The 14344-nt window shown below is 39.3% G+C and overlaps 1 protein-coding gene across 2 annotated transcripts in view; it reads left to right on the forward strand.

The window, feature by feature from the left end:
* The window catches only part of HS3ST5 (heparan sulfate-glucosamine 3-sulfotransferase 5), a 93971-nt gene that overhangs the window by 52760 nt on the left and 26867 nt on the right, over positions 1–14344 (forward strand). The window contains exon 1 of one of the 2 annotated variants that reach the window (XM_059842256.1): positions 7684–7809. The exons of the other annotated variant lie outside the window; for it this stretch is intronic. The gene's annotated coding sequence lies outside the window, so the exon portion shown is untranslated. Of the gene's footprint in view, positions 1–7683; positions 7810–14344 lie in introns of those variants that run through there. 2 annotated transcript variants of the gene reach the window in all.

Genomic DNA, 14344 nt, shown 5'->3' on the forward strand with positions numbered 1-14344 from the left:
AAAGACTGGATGTGTCACTCAGTGCCATGGTTTAGTTGAGGTGTTGGGGCATGGGTTGGACTTGATGATCTTGAAAGTCTCTTCCAAACTTCTGTGATTCTGTGAAGATAATATTATTAAAGATGTAGATGTCACTATTGAATTTACTAGAGCATATGTAGCCAATGCACAGAGTACAACATATCTTTTCATGTTAATCACTGTACATAGCTAGAGAAAGAAACTTGAACAGATTAGATGAAATTAGATGAAATTAAGAATGAACATATTTTAAGACACGGAGCTCGGGCACAGATATTCTTAAACACTTTGCTGTCAGCAAATAGTCATTAAATGAAAGGGAAACTCATTTGGACATTCTGAGTCCTAATGAAGTATCCTAAATTCAGTGACCATCCTTCTCTGCTAATGTCCACCTTATTCTGTTATTCCTCTTTTTATCTCATTTTATGCTCCTCTATACTTCTTTTTTATTTTTTCAGCCAGAGTATATAATGGTGAAAGGTTTACCAGAAGTGCCAGAGGATAGAACTTCCATTAACAAGCTGATGATGTCGGGTGCTGTTACCAATTTATTTACTTAAGACTGCAGATCTGGCAGCAAAAAACTAAGAGAGAACTTATATTTCCCAGATTCATGCTCAAAAGATGTAACAACAAGCTCAGGGCATCAAGCTGGCTGATGTTATATGAAGGCTAAAGTGCTGTTGCTCAGCATTGTAATGACCCCAGTGCTCTGCACGTTTGAAATTTGTGGGATGCCTTCCAATGATCTGCTCTATCTCCCATCCTGCAGTCTCTCAGATGTGCACTGGAGAGGTAACCTTGGGCACCAGCACTGAGGAAGAAGATTTAAAGCACCACCACAAGCCTTTGACAGTCCTCCTCAGCTCAATAGCAGCCTTCTGACACTGGATTTGCTTGGACTCAGCATGGTCAGGCAGAATATCCAGTCAGGTCACAAAAATCATGATTTGCTAAAAAATATTGAAAAAAAATTGGCTTTCTATCAGATTTGAGCTTATCTTTTGGACAACACATCAATACTGTTTGCAAGCTGTTCTCCATGGCCATTACAGCTGGTCAATCAGCTGCTGATACATGGAGTAGGGTGGGTTTTTTCATTCCGTTTCTCCTCTTTAATCACATGGATCTAGGAAATTAGGATTTATAAAAGAAATTAGTCACTGAATATGCACTGTAAAAAGATGAAGGTAAGATAGAGAGAGAAAAATCAGCTCTTGCTGAGACAAACAGAAATTTTATGCTTGTATGGCCAGCAGGTATAATTCAGGTGGAGCCGAAATTTGAAAAATACTTTTATGCTAAATTTTTGAGAGAAGGACCTTATTTCCTATCTATGTTTTATTCAGATACTTTGTTCCACACAAATGTTCACAGTTCTACTGATTCTTTTGATCTACCAGATCAGAACAAGATTTCCTTGTCCTGTAATTAAAACACCTCTTTTCTCTCTTGTGGTGCACATCAATTTTCATTTCACATGGTGGCATTTGACATTTTTGGATGGTAGAGCCTACAGAATACAACTTTTTTACTGTGATTCAGCTATGTAATTAGTGTAAGCACATGCTGTATCAGGAAGTTCAGGGCAAAACAATTATTGGGGGAGGGTAGAATAAAAAATACCTTTTAATTGTGTTAGCAGAAGCTAACTCTGTGACTTTATTTTATAAATATATATATAAATGGTTTGCCATTTTAAATGACATGAGAGATTAAGAGGAAAATAGTACATGTTAAAATATTTGAGCAGGAATTCAGCAGAAAGTTTCACATAAACTCAAATATAGGAGTTTTTCTTATGCTTTTAAGTACAGCATAAAATGTTATATATCCACATAGAATGATACTTTTGAAACAAATCTTGATAGTAAATAGGAATAAGGTGTCTCCAGAATTTAAAAGAAACAGATATAATTTTTCAGGCAAATATTTTTAAAATATATACATATTTTTCTTCATATACCTGTGTTTATATGTACGTATATGATGTCCTCTGTGACCTCCCTACTTTTCACAGAGAAAAATCTGGGAATTTGATGCATTACAGAATCCTAATATCACTCTCCCACCACACACTAATTTATCAAAATATTTTTCCTAGAAAAATGGCTGTCTTCCAAAAATTCGAATACATTCTGCCTCTGTATTTCAGTTTCCTTTAAGGTGGGCTGCAAGGCAAGCATGGGACTCACTGAGTTCCTAGCAATAGCAGGATGGGGGATCATTCGCTGTCATGGAGAGTGACAGCACCTTAAAAAAGGACAGCAGGAACTGGATACCTGATTTCTTCAGAGCAAGTTTCCAAGTTCTGACCCTGGTTTCAGGAGCTTGGTGGGAAAACAGAAATTTCAGACCCTGTTGTAGAAAAATAGCATGGTTAGCCTGCTTGGAGGACTAGTTGTCCTTGTGGCAGGTAAAAGAAAGGAGCATCCTTGTGTACCAAGGGAAAAACAAAGAAAGTGGAGAGCACACAGTGCTGCTGGTGGAGCTGCTTTTGCTGCCTCCAGTACCCACACTCTGCTTGAGAAAAAGGGGGATTCCTGCTGTGGCAGTGCTGTCAGTGCCCTGGCCCTGCCACTGGAACACTTCTGGGCACCCATGCAAGCAGCCTTCCCTCAGCAGCCTCTGCAGCATCTGGTCCTGACAGCCCCACAGCCCCCATATCTCTGGCAGTCTGGTAACTTGAGCACAATAAGATCAGTTTTGCAAGGTCTACTGTCAGTGTGGAGGGAATGATCCCTCACTTATACCATTCCACAGACAAGGATCATCTCTTGTTAGGACAAGAGAAAATGACCTTAAGTTGTGCCAGGGGAGGTTTAGACTGGATATTTGGGGAAATCCTTTGTGAAAAGTGCTGTCAAACCATGGAACAGGCCTCCCAGAGAACTGGCAGAGTCAGTATCTGAAAGAAGTGTAGAGATGGCACTTAGGGATGTGGCTTAGTTGTGGACTTGGCAGTGCTGCACTGACAGCTGGACTCCATGATCTTAAGTCTCTTCCAACATAAATTGTTCAATAACTCTGTAATTCCTTGATTCTATATTTTCTGCAACCAGGTTATCTTCACACAACTCTTTAAATAGCTAATCATAATATTGATGACAAAAAATCTTTGCCTGAGATGATCAGTATTTACATGAACAATGACAATGGCAGATACAACAGAAATTGTACAAGAACTAAGGTACACCTAGTAAAACAACTGTTTTACACGCATCTTACTTTTTAAAATTATCCATCTCTGGATGGAGACAGCAGCAAGAACTGAAAGGCAACAGGTAATTCTTACACAAATGCACCTTCCTTTTGAACATCTGGGCAAATCTGATTAGAGATTTTTGAAACTAAATTGGACGCTTCATCAAAAAGTGATTGTTAGCAGAAAGCCTGCATGGAAAAACCACAAGATAACATGTCACTTTAATCTTTCCCTCCTAGAGTATGACTCCATTGAATTAAAATTATCCTTGGCTTTTGCAAATCTATTTTCTACAGGAATACATTTGATGGTCCTCAACAAGTTTGTTTCTAGGCCTGCTAAACAGAGGAGAAATTTTATTTGTTTTGCAGAAGTATTGCGAAATCATAACCTTGTTTTTTTCAAAAGGATCTTTTTTATGTATATTTATGTTTATATAATGAATATAAATACCTGATGCTCATAAACCAAGAACCATCTGCATAAGTTAGTGTCAGGCAACACAATATTTATCTTTCACTAAATCAATTTCAAAAAGTGATAATCATTATGATGATTACATGATAATCATAAGAAGTTACATGATAATCATTATGTAACTTCTCCAGGCAAGAACTGAGTGGAGATTTTGACAAAGAGCCCATTTCTTTTTCTTACTTCCACCTGTCTCAAGCCCTAGATAATTTGATCTCAGTACAGGTCCAAGGTTACTATATCCTCTCATTTTATATCCCTCTGGATCACAGGTACCAAGGGCCGCACCCACACTGGTAAGACAGTGGCAGGACAGAGGCCACAACACTGTTCTATGGTTCTTCAGCAACAGAGAGCATTCTCCCTGATGTACACTTGTATTCATGCCACCTAGAATTCCCTAAGCCAATGTTCCAGAACTGTTCAGGAAGTTGTAAGTAAAATAGCTGTGGTCACCCTGTTTTAAAAGTTATTTAGCCTTCAGGTTGCAAACTTCTTTTAAGATCAGAGAGCAGGCTAGAGAGCAGGCTACAGACTTCTTAATTTGCCAGTCCCAATGTTGTGTTGGATCCTGCAACAGCAATGACACTTCAAGGCTTTAACACCTCTTGGCATCATGTGCATTCTGCCTCGTAGTGTTACCAAATGGTGGAATATCAGCCTTTAGCATGAAGAAATTGTGTTTCCAGTGATTCCATGTGGTTGTGTGTGTGACTCCTATGGGCAGTCACTGGGAGAAATGTTTATGTAAAACAAGCAAGCATGTGCACCTTTTAGTGGAAAATCCATCTCCCATAAATTATATCTCCAGAGGGCTATTTAAAATGGATTTTAGCAGCAAAAAGATGCAATATTGTGCTCAGTAATTCTTAGTACTCTTTGTGGCAGGAAAATTGTTCTCCTAATCTTGTACTCCTGAGAAGCATAAAAGAAATAAAGCTATTGATATTAGCTCGTGGACTCTGAAGAGATGCCATTGCAATTTTGTCACTACACTACAGAGACTTGTTCATCATCATTAGACTTTTAATTGTTGCAAACCAATTCAGAATTCAGTTAATTGTGTCTTTTAAAAACTCTCTTTCTGCATAAAAGTAGGTTTAAATATTACCCCAATATGTTTCCCTTATAGATGTTTACATTGATGCGTATGTATGCTGGGAAGTTTGTTATCCTTATTTTGCTTTGTAAGTTTTACTTGAGATCAAAGAGTTTAGATATCAGGAGGCCCAGGATGTGGAACATTCATTGGTACCTTTGCATGTCCTTACCTATTTATGTCCCTGCCTGTAACACTCACGTAGTCCTGCTTGCCACTGTGTGCCTGGGCCAGGATTATAAATATAAATAGGCAGGCACTTGCACACTGGTGCTGCGCCAGCCTGCCTGGGGAGGAACAAGTGGCAGACACCAGTGATGAGAACTGGACACCCAGGCCAGCAAAACTGTTGAACGTCCAATGTCGTCACACAAAGCGTTCCAGTTTCTAACACCAATGCAACATAAAAATTTGAAAGATGAGATTTGTTCAATGAATGGAAAAGAAGATGTTCCCCAGATACTTTTATTCTAGCTGTGTCTTGATTGCCCTTGCATTCTGTGGTCTCAGGATCAGAATTGTTGCAATTCTGAACTTCACAAAAAGCCAAAGCAGAGAATGAGTCATGAGCAGGATTTTATCCTGGGTTCTCTGATGTTCCTGCTGAGGCCAGAATTTCTCATCTCTGTGGGGGTTTCATTTCAATCCACATCCACATTTTTTCTGGAATTAGTCTGGTTGAGGCAGGGGAATGCTTTTTCTGTTGCATTTCACCATTAATGAATACAAAAGCCGATCTGATTAATAACCAGTGTGTTGCAAGCCCCAGCCGACTCAGGAATAAATGATTAGCAATGGATCTTGCTGTCAAAAGAAATGATTGAGGACACAAACTGAATAGGATTAAATTTGACACCAGATTTTTAAATAATGAAAGCAGAAAAGTACCATATCCTGAGCACAACCCAATCACTGACTGAGAGGGTCAGGAACTAATTTCCCCATTAAGCAAGTTCATCAACAAATGAACATTTTGATAATATTTCACCATGTTGTTTCTTAGTCATTTTGTGCCCTTCAGTAAAGGGAGAGGGAGAAGTAGGGAGAAGGAAGGGGCCAGCATACTTTGGTCTCCCGTGGAAACTGCCAGGAATAAATTGCTCAGATTCTCTCAGGGGAAAGAACAGTCCTGAGAAAAGGGGTCTGAGACTGAGTGCCCAGAGGCAGCAGAGTTAGCACTGGGTCAGGCACACTTTATGAAGGGACATACTATTCATTGAGCACTTGGATGCTGGCCCAAACTTGGGCTGAGCTTTCCAACCTGCCCAAAGGACAGCTCTACCCTGACCACAGATAGGTAACCACTACCTAGGCAAGCTGCTTGGCTTAGACTGGTAATATCCCTGTTCCTAATGGTGGTCTCTATGATTTTTAACAATGTAATTTTGAGAATCCTAATTCATGTACGCATGCAGAGATTTTTTGCTTAACAGTAAAAAACTTTTATGCTTGTAAACAGGTGTAAAAAAAATACTCAGAAAACCACTTGATGATTTTTATTTGGTGTCACATCAGCCTTTACCCTCTGATTTCAAAAAACATTATATGAAAAAACAGGACAACTTATAGTGGAGTATCGTACTGGAAACCAGCTTAAGCATGGTATTGAGTCTGGTCTTTTGCAAATATTGGACTGAATACATTGTGCCAAATGTTTTACACCAATTAGCAACTCGTCTAAAGAGTTGTGCCATGCACAGAAATCATTTGCCTCCATGAATGATCATAAGGTGTTAAAAAAATTTAATACTTGAATCCTGGAAGTAATTCCTTGAATTGCATCCCCAAAAGAGAATTATCTTTTGCAGATTGCGTGCCAAGCTTTTTCTGAGTTATTATCACAGATGGTGAAAAATTCCCATGGCCTTATACTCATGTTCTTTTTCATTCCAAATGGAGTCCTTTGTGAAATAACAGCGTGATTGCATATGTTTGAACTCTGACTGTCCACTTAAACGTATGCTGCACTTCAGTGGTGTGGTCTCTGGGAGGGAGTGCTAGGCTCTGTTACAGGAGGTTTAGGACAATTTATTTTCACCCCAAGGCCACTGAAACCCTGCCTAGCATTATCTCTGCTAGACTGTGCTGCTAAACTGGAACAGTCAGAGCTGAAACACAGTCTGTTATACTGTTCTTAATCCAACAGAGATGCAAGATTCACAAAGGCAAGTCAGGTTTCTCCCAACCCTCTACACCCAGCTCCATGTATCCATCACTTCCCTCAGCTCTCCCCAGTGACTTTTCAGGTCCAGAGTTACAGATTTTCTCACAGATCTAGTGGAAAATGAGACATGGTTGGCTCTGTGATCTCTTAGTTATTGGGCTGATGGAGGAACCCAGACAAGATGCTTCAACTCCATTTCCCTTCTGCCTGTGCCCCTATACAGTGGGGAAATTATAAAGGTGAGATCCTCTATCCTGGTGAAAGATCTTCAGTAGCAGCCTCAGTAATTAGGATAAGCCTATTTATTGACAGGAAAATCAGATTTAAGATTATTCAAGTGACCTTTCCTCTTAGACCTCAGATTTTCTTGTGATTATATCAACTACTGTATAGTCCCTGTTTTTACTTGGTGTAGTAGGTATTCAGAATAAAGTTTGAAAGTTCACAGTATCAGAGATCTACAAAAGAAATCAGGAGCTGCAAGTATTCTTACGGTGGGTGTGAAATTTTATATCTGCTACAAGTTTGAGGATGAAGATACTGCTCACATTTTGCACCTAAGTAGCCGGTGAATTTTAGATGGGATGTAGGGGCAGCTGGTCAGGCTGACTGCAGCTTTTCTGATGTGCCCACTGTTTGTCATCTGATAGCGACAGAGCTGACTTCCCAGCAGTCCTGCCCTCATCCTTCACCCTCCTGGCTGCTGTGCCTGTGCACCGCCTACGTTCATAGCTTCTGGTAGCCCATGACACCATACTGGGTAATTTCCCTCAGTTCCCACTGGTGGAGCAGTAGAGATCAGCTGGAGCATGCTTGTGGACTTGGCATTTAATGGGCTTTTTGGTGAGTAGTGATATAAGCCTTATGTATCTGGTACTGGTACATGGAGTACGAACCGTAATAAAATGGATCCGTTCCACGAGAAATACAATTTTATGCTTCCTAATTGAGCAATTAATTTAGTTTTGCCTACTATTTCACAAATGTCAGGGGATAAAGTTTAGAACAAGTGGTTGCTGTATCTGCATCAGGAATTGAGGGCTAAAGAGTTGTGCAAAACTGGTAGTACACAGAATTGTATACTACCAATATATATTAATGTTTGGATGGATTTGAATAGAGAGTTAATTTTACTTTTTCACTTACTGATTTCATTTGAATGCCCTCCCAACAGAATAAGAATACAGATTTAAAGTCTTGTCTTCTTTGACTGATCTCTGTGAGTGTCCTTGAAAGTCCTTCTTTATTCTGACTATGACTATACTCTTTTCCTCTGGGAAATGCATATTTTCCTGTAACTCTAAACTACTAGGAGACAAGTGTCAAGAAAACTTGGATGTTTAAATCAAAATTGATTTGCCTGTCTAAAGCAACAGCTATTACATACTGGTGTGGGCCAGCCTATGGAAATTTTGAAAAATTAATAACCAGAAAAATCTGCCTAAAATATTCTTAGTGTGTTTCATCTAAATGATACTAATGCTATCCACTTAAAACAATCTTGAATAAACTTTAGTTTAGTCATAGAAAAGAAACCAATGTTTTTGCTTACAAAGTGATAGCAAACATGTTTAACATGATCATGTACTCATTTACTGTACATTATTTTAATATTATTTGTATCTATGTGTGTAGAAAATTAGAAATCTAATCCAGAAAAGCCCAGAGAAGATGAGACAACATTTTGCTTAGTGTTACATCAGTTCCACACTACTGAGGAATCCATTTTATTTAGGGAGAATCCCCATGAAAGTAATGAAGGCAGTCAACGAGATGCTTTACTCAAGTGGGAGGACTCTGATCATGCGTGTCTAAAATGTGCCATAGAAAAGACATAATTGCCCTTTTTATGGCATGTTGGACTTCACACAGAGTCTGCTTCTAGCAAAGAACATTTCTAAGGAATCACATCCAATAAATGAATCCTCCAGGCTCTTGTTCTCAATGTTGTGTGCACTTCTTTGGTGTGAAAACTTCTGTGGAGGCTTCATGAGCTAAAAATCCTCTGAGGTGGTGTGCTGAGACTCCAGGAAACAAAACTGATAATGTTGTACCTCCTGGGCATCTGCACTCCCTCTCGTCTACATTCAAAAATCAATATGTGATGATGTGGTTTTAGAAGGCCCACTGTAAGCAAGTGGCTATTAAAATGGCATTAATAGTGCCTTAGGCAAATTGGTATTTGTTAAGCATATGGATAGTATTATTAGCATGACATATGCCTGGCATCTGAGTAAGAGTCACCAGTATATCTCAGGCAGAAGGTGCCTACTTCATGGGTCAGTTCTCTGGTGAAATATGAGAGGTAAATTGAATTTAAATAATTGCTGAAGCCAGTGCAATTTGGAGAAATTACTTTGTCCCTACACTTTCCACGTAACCCTGAGACTGAAGGAAAAGCTGCAGTTAGCTGAGGGGGCCTACTGAGCAAAAGGTGATGAGGGTGCCTTCATCACGCAAATAAAAACATGCGACAGCACCACACCTGCGCTGTGATGAAGTGCCTAATATTTGTGTGTCAGTGGCTCCACAGGCTGTGTTCTGTGTTTTTTGAAACTAAATCTTTCTTCCTCCTATTGACTTCTTGCCCTCTGGTACATTGAGTTGGCTGCCTGAGACGCTTTCACTAAGTACAAAGTCAATTGACTGTAAGTAGCGATGAAGAAAATGTTGTGTGATTAATATTACAGTTCAAGCTCCTCTGATCAGTCACAGAAAGAGCAGTCAAATAAACTCAACTTCATTTCAGAGAATCACACACTCTTAATGGTGGAGAGTCTGCCTGGAGCCCAAAGGGGAAAAACAAGCCACTTGAGGAAAATCTCTCTTCTTTTACATAGAACAAACTGGTTGAGCAGTGTTAAAAGCTGCTTATTGATTTGTGCCCAGTCTGAAAGCCATGCAGTGATGTAAATGAAAATGTGTCAAGAGTCAATATTGATTTTTTTTTTCTTTTTCTTCTTCTCTTTTTTTAAAGCAAGGCCACCCCACTTGGGAAATGCTGTTAGCTATACCACTAGGTTTGTCAGTAAGTGCAGTAAGATTCTTTTCCACAAGACTACATATGTCCAGAAATCAAATTTACTTCTTTTACTGAGGTAATATGGACAGCATGCTGAGAGCAGCTATGCTCACAAAACTTGTTTTTTTGAGAAAATTGTTAGGTGAAGAAAAAGAAATGACAGAGAAGAAGTCAAATCTTAGAGAAGATAAATTTGCTGGGCTGAGCTTGCAGTCTAATACTTGCATAGTAGACCAATTTTTTTGTTTTTAAATCTTTGCTTGCAATAGATTTGTGTAGCAATATAAATTATGTTCAGCAAGAGCCAAGGACAAGGAAAGGGTAGATAGGGAATCCTGCTGTCCCTAGAGGGGTGTGCATCAGCTGGAGGAAACCTGGAAAGAGCTCCCTTCAGAAAGACGGCAATTGCAGGTAGAAGACCTGCAAGAGTCTCTCTTTCACATGAAGACTAGCAGAAGAGAAATGGGTGGTCCCTGAAGGGTAGTCCAAATACATTATTTGTTGACTTCCCACCATGCTTCGTGAGGGATATCCAAAGCAGTTTAAGAAAATAGAGCCAGCAGTTGCCTATGTTTTCTCCCCTGAAGAATCAGATGCAAACAGTAATAACTGCTGTGCTCAAAATCAATGCTATAGCTTTTTCTATTAGATTATAAACTGCAACCAGGCCCTTTTAAATAAAATTTCTGCCTTGTTAACTCTTCGCAAGTAATATTCTTCCAGGCCTTTGAAAAAAGCTCCTTCTCTGTAGCCAAGATAATCTTTTTTCAATCTGTGCCGCAGAATCTGGCAACTAATTTCTTACACCTCAATTAGAGGCGACAAGAGGATGTGGCAGACAGCCCATTGCAGCTCTGATCCTCTAAGAATGAGCAGCTATCAACAAGGAAGGGTCATATTTAGTGTGGAGTAAGGCTTGTGAGATGTTTTTTTACTTTATCGCCACTTTTAAGGGTTTTGGATACTTCCACAGCTTGTAGCTTTTCTTCCTGGGCAGAAAAAACGTGCTTCATTTGTGGCAGTGGCTCTCTTCTCTTCATTCACCCATCTCTGCTTGCCTCTTTCCCTGTAAGAGAAACATTTCTCCTGTCTCTGTATCTACCCACGAGAAATCATCACCTCAACTATAGTCTCTCTGGGGTGACAAAAGAACTATTTCAAACTAAAAATAAATAAACAGAGACATTAAATTCTAACTTGGAGAAGAAACCAAAGTAAGTATCACAGAGGCAAAATGGCAGTCTTCCAGCTACTGGCAGGAAAAGGTGCCCCAGACTAACTGGTGGCAAATCAAAAGTGCAACTCCAAACATATTAAGCGTGTGGAAATGCTCCTATCAATTTCATGTTGCTAAGGTTCAGCTGATTAAAATAGAAGTTCATTTTTAAGCTCCAGCAAATTGAATTTGGGCTTCTATTAAAGGCTGTAACTGCTATAAATGTTATAAATGGATGCCTGGGCTGATGAACTGAAAGTTGTTCAGTGAGAGACGTACACATGGCTCACACTTTATTTTTCATCAACTCAGGAAGGCTTTTGATCCTTTTCTTCGCTTTTTTCTTTTTTTTTTTTAACATTTTGTTGCCAAGCAGAATGATAACTATAATGTAGTAATTTTTTTGTTTGTTTTTTGAAAACCCACAAGGGTAATAACAACTTCTGTAAAAACTAAATTGCAATTTGTCACAAATCTGGAAAGTAAGGCAATACTGATGTTGTTCATCCATTCTGCCTGCTTTGTCAGGCAGCTTGCTTTCAATTTTGTGTTATAACCATTCAGATTTATTATTATTAAAATTCAGGCAGAGGGAGACAGAAGAAGATATAAAACTATTCCACTGCTCTGCTATGTTCTGTACATAATGTTCAGAGATAGTCACTCAGTGGAATTCCATAACAGAAGAAACTAACAAGAAATATGAAAGGCAAAAGACTCACAAAATGGAAGTATTTTATCAATCTGTTTTAAAAATGTATGAATGGGAGCAATCTGGCCTTAACTCCTTTCCAAACACTTTACTTGTCTCACAATAATGTTCTCTGTGAAAATTATTTTATTTTGTCGACACCACAATTTCCAGTGCTGTCTCACACTTTTCTATTCTGGGAACAACAACTGAATACGAGTGTCTTCAGCCAACTTTGCAGACACCTACTTCTTCTGTATATTTTAAGAATTAAACAGGAGAGGGGCTGTATGTTAGACCCTCTTAGGTGCTCTGGCATTTGGAAGATAGGTGCTGAGAGGATTTAGCGATCATCTCCCAGATTCCCAGCTCCCTGGGTGGTGTTCCACCTTAGAATTGTGCAGGAACCACCAGAACTAATAAGGAATTAAATGAATGGAAAAGAAGCATCTGCCTCTGGCCAGACAAACATCTTCTTTCTCTTGACATCCTTGACTGTAAACTCTGGTTTATAGATTGGTGTCAAGCTTTCTTTCTGTATTTTATGGATCAGACACAGTGTTATTTCACATTTTTCCTTGATATTTCCTTCATTCATCCATTCATTCCTTCACCTGGTGTGAATAGAGGCTTGTGAATAATTATTTGTTCTGGAGCAAGGACTCGAATCTTGATAAGCTTAGCTGAGTGACCTACTTGTTGGCAGTAATTAACCACAGCCTGAGACATGTTCTGAAGGCATTTCTCTGAACCAGCATGACTAGAAAAATGGGTAGAGAGTTGTCTTTTTAGAGACTTCACCTTTAGGAACTAGTAATATTTGGTTTGTGCTAAGACTCACCTGAGGCACCACCACTTTTCTTTAAGCTTACCCAAAGACAAGCACTGTCACACTTCTGGCATCTCCTCCAACCCATGGGAAGAGAAGTCAGTCTAACACCAAAACAGTATAAAAGCAGCAGTTGTAGCTGAGTTCTACCTGAGTTTTCTGAGATCCTGTTTGGCTTTTTGAGGTATTTGTCAAGACAGCGACCTGACCACATGATGGCCTAACACCCACTCGGTATCAGAAGCTGCCCCAATGCAGACGCAAGCTGCAGCAAACAAGGGAAGATCTCTTTTTCTGGGAGTCTTGCTGGTTCAGCTAACCAGTCACCTGGAAGGTGAGGGCTTGCATGCTTCACCAGGCAGGGCAGAGGGAAGAACTCAGAGCAGTCACTGGTTTAAACGGCGAGTAGTTTTTGAAGCAGAGAGCAGAAAACAGTCCTCTTCCCCAGCTGAGTGCCCTAATTGCTGCCCTATGGTCATGCTCTGTCCTGCTCTCTGGTCCAAGGAATCCTTAATTATTTAATGTAAAACAAAAGAGCTTTCTCAGGAGCTGCACAAAGTGCTCTGTCCATCTCTCTGTCTCTGGGTACTGGCATATGCATGTGCATACATAAAGACACAAGCACACAGATGAAGAGGTTGCAATTCTCTTGGGAGGTGAGATATGTGAGTTTGAATCCTCTTAGGCTGAAGGGCAAGGAAGGATTAATTTTGTTTTATTCATAGTCTTATACTAGAGGAGGAGTTCAATGGGGGTCTTGAAGGAGGGTTAGTAGACTGACCTTGGGAATGCTCTATGTCTGCTAGTATTTTGTTAAATGCTAAATTGTTTAACAGGATTGAGGATGATAAGTAGACGAAAAGAAGCAAATCAATTTATCTCAAAACTATTTTGGTTAAATTAATCATTTAAATGATCCCATCTAGGGGCTTTATAAGATGCACACTTTTATGTGTAAGCCACTTGTCTTTTTTACAGATTAAATGCTTTGAAGTCAGTATAATGATATGTTCCATTTCTCAGCATAGGACACAGAGGAAAGACATGATAATAGCTTATCTGTTTTTATTTTTGGATTAATCTTTTTGAAATGTCTCCAATATGCAAAAAAAAGATGAAATAATAATATAGTTGAAATAGTAACTTTTCATTTTCTCTGAGAAATCTCTGTGACAAACAATGTAAATGAACCTGTTGTTTAATGTTTTCTTTGTTTCTTCAGGTGATACATTCAGGGGTAAATTCAGAGGGTAAAAGAAGAGTTTTTCCATGAGTTTCAGAAAATAGTGTAGTATGTGACTCACATAACAAGAAAGAGGGGGAAAAAATTACTCATTTTCCTCTCTCTAACCCAACAGTTTAACCTTCTTTAGCACTTTCAGGGAGATCTTGAATTCAACACAAAGTCCTTAGTCATGTACCTGGAAAAGGGAATAGCCTGGGTCCCATTGCTTCAGGAGTGTGACAGAGTGGGGAGACGGAATGGAAAGTCTTGTGTTTTCTTTAGAAGAAAAGGAGACAGATACATGGAAGCAAATATGGTGTGAATAGGAATATAGATCACGCATTCAAAAGCCTTTAGAAATCCAGCCCTTCTTCCTTTTCCCTCTACCCACCCCA

The sequence above is a fragment of the Haemorhous mexicanus genome, chromosome 3 (genome assembly GCF_027477595.1).
Source record: "Haemorhous mexicanus isolate bHaeMex1 chromosome 3, bHaeMex1.pri, whole genome shotgun sequence".
Classification (NCBI taxonomy): Eukaryota; Metazoa; Chordata; class Aves; order Passeriformes; family Fringillidae; genus Haemorhous; species Haemorhous mexicanus.